The following is a 5932-nucleotide window of genomic DNA, read 5'->3' on the forward strand; positions in this document are numbered from 1 at the left end:
ATGGTGGGAGAAATCAATGAGTTGGGTAAGATGTAAAATTTGTTACATAATTAAAGGTTTTTGCCATAATCTATTTTGCACAACAATATAGCTCCTTCTAAAGATTTTAAATGATCTATGCTGCTCTTCCAAGAAACATATTAAAACTTTAGCCATAAATCAGGCATTGATCAGGAATGTATTGCCCCAAATAAACATTTGGTAACATAGTTTAACAAATCAATTGTATATTGTGTTTTTGGTTCTAATTGTTAACATACATGAGACTGAAAGGAGTAAATGAGTATTAGCATTGATTTGGAGTATGTCTCAGCCATTATATACTTATGTTCCTTTCTACCTTGGAAAGGTGAAGCCCCTCATGCACAACGCACAGTGGGGAAATCTGAGCCTTAAAACACTGGATTCTAAAAGGTAAGTTAAGGAATACAGGAAGACAATACTGATGGAAAGACAAATTGAGAATGAGTTTGGGATATCAGCAAGATGACAAGAACTCTCCAGGTCTCATGTCTACTGTCCCTCCCTATCCCAAATGTCAACTTGAACAACTCTCCACATGCACATAAGTGAAGGAAACTAAGGGAGAGATTACCTTGCTTGGGTGTAGCACAACTGAGATGCACTGAAGACGGTAGGAAGGAGAGTTCTATATTACCCACATCACCTCTTGTCCGAGGACAGGGAAGCAAGCAGCACACTCTGCCTTGAACCATAAACCAGCACTGAGAAGAGGCCCCCATGGGCCCAGACTCCAGGCCAGTACCCATGGACTGAGCCCCAAGACCTGCCCAGTGGACTTGATACCTGGGCCATCCTACCACTGGGCCAGTCTCAGGCCTGTCCTAAGAGCCAGGCCAGCATAGTAGACTAGAGCTCTGGACTACTCCCAGTATTATCTGGCCCCCACATAGGTTTCAGGTCCACTCTAGTGCTAGGTTGGCACCATAGCCTCAGGCATCAAGAAGCACATGCTCCAAGTCTATCCAATGACAGGCTGTGTGGCCCCACCCTCCAGATCTGTTCCTATAGCCCCATGCCTGAGTGTGGGAGGCCATCCTTGCACGTGATAAAACCTGAGTAGACCCAAAGTCCAGGCCTATCCCAGTTAATTCAGCACTGGGCCAGCTCCCATGAATCCAGGCTTCAAGAGCACCCCTGAAGAGCCTGGTTCCAGCCAGCAACCACATAAATTCTGCAGGCCAGTCCACAAGCCCCCAAGCTTGAAAACCAGCCCCTGTGGATCCAGGGGGTGCCCTACTCAGCCCTAGCACCTGGTCAGTCCTGGTAGATGCAATCAACTGGTCCATCCCAGTGGTTCCAGGACTAACCTCACAGACCTAGGTGCCAGGCCCATCCACCTACCGACCAACTCACACTGGGTCAGCCTGCCCCAAAATTCCAACCAAAAAACTTGCCCAGAATCTCTGAACAGGCTGAACTAGTGAAGGTTTTCCCAGAAAGTCAGTCTGAAAAGATGGGAATAAGTTCTTATTTCAAGTGCACAGGCATCAAGAACAATTAGGCAAAACATTGACTCCACCAAAGGAACAAAAATAAGCACCAGAAACTGGAAAGATCTACAAACTTCCTGATAAAGAATTCAGACTCCTTGGCAAACTGCAAGAAAATAGAGAATTTTTAAAAAATCAGTGAAATTATAACCAGTATGAGAAATGGTTTAAAAAATCAAATTCCAGAGTTGAAAAGTATAATGAATAAAATGAAAAATTTAAGAGTGCCAACACTATTCTGTCAGTAGAATTGATCAAGCAGAAGAAAATCTGTGAATGCAAGGTTATTTGAAAATACTTGAGTCAAAAAAAAAAAAAAGTTTACATGATTTTAGGGGGCAGCATCAAGAGCAATAATCGTTATAGGAGATCTAGAAAGAGAAGAGAGTCATGGGGATACAGGAATAGAAAGATTATTTAAGGATAGCAGAAAACTTTCCAAATCTGGAAAAAGAAACAAATATTCAGGTATAGGAAAATCAAAGTTCTCTGATCAGATTCAACTCAAAAAAGAATAAGACACTTTTTTTTTTTTTTTTTTAATAAACAGTGGATCCAGGTTCCAGGACTAACCTCACACAGCAAAGAGTCAAAAATCAAAAAGGGTTTTAAAAACAAGAAAAAAGATCACATCTAAGGGCATTCCAATAAGACTAATTCCATGTGGTTTCTCTGCAGAAACCTTATGAGGCAGGAGGGAGGACAATAATCAAAGTGCCGAAGGAAATCAAAGTAACTCAATTATGAGAAAAGAAACCAATTAAAAAAAAAAGCAAGAGGAAAAACCCACATAATTACTTTAATAATATATTTCTATTTAACAAATGGCCAACAGGTATATGAAAAGATGCTCATCACCACTAATTATCAGGGAAATGCAAATCAATAAGATACCTCCTTACACCTGCTAGAATGGCTATTATCAGAAAAGAAAGGGGAATATTTGCACATTATTGATGGGAATGTAAATTAGTAAAACCATGGAGAGTTTTCAAAGAAAAGCAGCATATGATCCAGGAACACACTACAGGATGTGTACCCAAAAGAAAATGAAGTCAGTACATCAAACTAGATCTGCACTCTCGTGTTCACTGCAGCATTATTCACAATAGCCAAGATATGAACTCACCCTGAGGGCCCTTCAATAGATGGATTTTCTAAAATACGGTGTACATAGACACACATTGGAATAGTTTTCAGCCTTAAAAAAGAAGGCAATCCTGTCATTTGGGACAACATGGATGAACCTGTACATGACATCAAATAAACAAGGCACTGAAAGACAAATACCTCATGATCTCAGATGTGGAATTCAAAAAAGGATGAATCTGCAAAAGCAGAGAGTATAGTTGTTTCCAGGAGTGGGGATGGGGTGTTAGGGAGATGTTGGTCAGTGGCTACAAGATTTCAGTTAGACAAGAGATCTGTTTTTTAACATGGTAACTTTAGTTAATAACAATATATTGTACTCTTGAGAATTGCTAAGAAATTTTTAAGTGTTCTCACCACACATGTGCACACACACACACGTTAGTATATATATTAATTAGCTCAACTTAGCCATTCTATACTAAATATGTATTTCAAAATATATTGTACACAATATACCAATTTTTGTCAATTAAAAATAACCATAAAACTGATTTTAAAAAGTTGAAGACAACACAAATAAACGGAATGAGACTCCATGATCATCCACTAGAAGATACTATTAAAATGTCCATACTATCAAAACAATCTATGGATTGAACACAATCATTCAAAATTCTGATGACACTTTTTTCATTAAAAAATAAAAACCCTAACTAACCAATGCAATAAAGCAGGCGATCATACTATCTGATTTAAAAATATACTATAGAGCAATTAAAAAAACAACATGGTACTGACATAAAGTATACCACCCATCAAAGAGGAAGAATGGTCTCTTTAATGACTGGTACTGGGAAAACTGGATACCTGTGTTACCTTTTGTGTTCTTATAACAAACACCCGAAATAACCAACTTATAAAGAGAAAAGTTTTATCTTGGCTCACAGTTTTTGTAGGCTTCAGTCCAGATAGACGGGGCTTGTGGCTTTAGGCCTGTGGTGAGGCGCACATCATGGCAGAAGCACCTCGCAAGGCAAAATCAGGTATCTTGTGGCTGAGAAAAGGAGGAAGAGGAAGGGGCAAGGGTCCCATTATCCCTCTTCAAGACACACCCCCCAGTGACCCAAAACCTTCCATTAGGTCCCACCTCTTAAGTTTCCACCACCTTCCTGGAGCGCCACACTGGGACACACACCTTTTAACACATGGGACTTTGGCAGCCATTCCAGATCTAAACTACAGCAAAGTTACATGCAAAAGAGTGAAACTGGACCTGAAATGGGTCTTTGGCTAGGACACCAAAACACAGGCAAAGAAAGAAAAAAAATAAAAGTAGAACTGTATCAAACTAAAAAGCTCCTTCACAGCAAAGGAAACAAAATGAAGAGGCAACCTACAGAGGGTAAGGAAATATTTTCAAACCACATGAGGTAAAATGTAAAGCAGAATAAATAAATAGATAGATACATACATAAATAAAACACCAGCTAACCTACAAGGCTGAGTAGATGAGAGGTGTCAAACTTCAGCATGTAAAGAAGAGCCTCCAAGGCCTGAAGCTGAGGTACAAAAACCTCAGAAGGTAGAAGAATATAAATGAAAATCCTAAGTGGTAAAATTCCAGGAGCACACTGAGTAACTTTGCCACAGTATATATGCAAGAGTGACCACATTAGGAACGACTCCTCATGCTAAGAATAGGTCAAATGAGGAAAATCACCATCATCTCAGATCTAGACGTACAATTCAACAGCACAGAAAGAGGATCATTCACCATGACCAAGTGGATTTGTACCTGGAATGCAAAAATGTTTCAATATAAACAAATGAACAAATGTGGTACACCATATTAACAGAATGTAGGACAAAAACCAATTATCTCAATGGATGCCAAAAGACCACTGGGCAAAATTCAACATCCTTTTACACTAAAAACTTAAGAAATTAGCATAGAAGAATGATAACTCCATAATCAAGGTTATATGCGACAAGCCCAAGCAAACACCATACTCAAGTTAAAAGTTGAAAGGTTTAATTCTGAGAAGAGGAAACAAGGATACCCACTCTAACCACTGCTGTTCAATGTAATAGTACTGGGGGTCCCAACCAGTAAGAGCTATTAGGTAAGAAAAACAAAAGGTATCCAAATGTGGAAAAAAGTCAAATTGCAGTCTATTTGTAGATGATGATTTTATTATATATAGACAACCCCAAGGAAAGCTGAGTATGGTTGTGCATGCCTGTAATCCCAGCTACTCAGGAGGCTGAGGCAGGATTGCATAAGCCCAGGAATTTCGGCCACTGCAGACAACATAGCAAGATCCCCATTTCAAAACTAAGAAAAAAATGTTTACTGGCACAAGTATGAGAGAATTGGCATCCTTATCCAGCATTAGTGGAAGAGTGTTCCTAAACAGGAAGATGCAATAGCAAAATGCTCTTATCTTTTTGCCTTTACTTCCAATAATTTATCTTCTCAACTCACAAATTTTTGATATTATTTATTATGAACTTATAATTTCTGGTAGTATAATAAAATGATCTACTCTCTGGGGATTATTTAAGTGAATTATGTTTCTTCAGACTGGGATACTATATAGTTATTAAAGAATGTTAATCATCAGAAATAGATAGCTCAACAAAAACAATTTAGAAAAATGTTTATTTTCTTGTTTTAAAATGTGGGATGGTTTTTAAAATGTCATTTAAAATATTTTACTTATTTTTAAAATCTTAATCTAAAAGAAAATCTAACTTGGAATCAATGCTCATCTTAATTTTAAAAAAATGTTTTTGTCCCTATGATTAAATGACCATGTTTGGAGAATCACATGAAAATTGAAAGGAGACCTGTAGAGAAAAGGCACCAGAGGGAGGGAGGGAGGGAGGAAGGGACAGGGGAAATACTGAGGAACAAACTGACCAAATTATACCGTTACATTATGTGTATGTACAAATACGTAATAAACCCACCATTACATACAATTATAGTGCAACAAAAAATATGGAAAAAATTTTTGACCTACAAGCAGCCCAGTTTATATGACTATGGGGGGTAAGGTATGTTTTCTATTTTCCTAGTGTTAATATCTTAATGATGTCAATATAGGTTCATACTATTTAGTCTCAGAATACTTAGATAATGCAAGAATTGGGTAAAGATATGCTTTGTTACATATTTTCTATATGATATCAAAAATTTGTTTAAATATTTTGCTGTTATGATTTTCAATAAATCACAAAATATATGTACTTATGAAAAGATGTTGTCAATTAGTCAAATGTTATTAATTCAGAATCAAGCCAGACACAAATTAGAGAGTATA

This window comes from Marmota monax, unplaced genomic scaffold (assembly GCF_021218885.2).
Source record: "Marmota monax isolate L192 unplaced genomic scaffold, Marmota_monax_Labrador192_F-V1.1 WCK01_AAM20220418_F8-fsc00086, whole genome shotgun sequence".
NCBI classification, from domain to species: Eukaryota; Metazoa; Chordata; class Mammalia; order Rodentia; family Sciuridae; genus Marmota; species Marmota monax.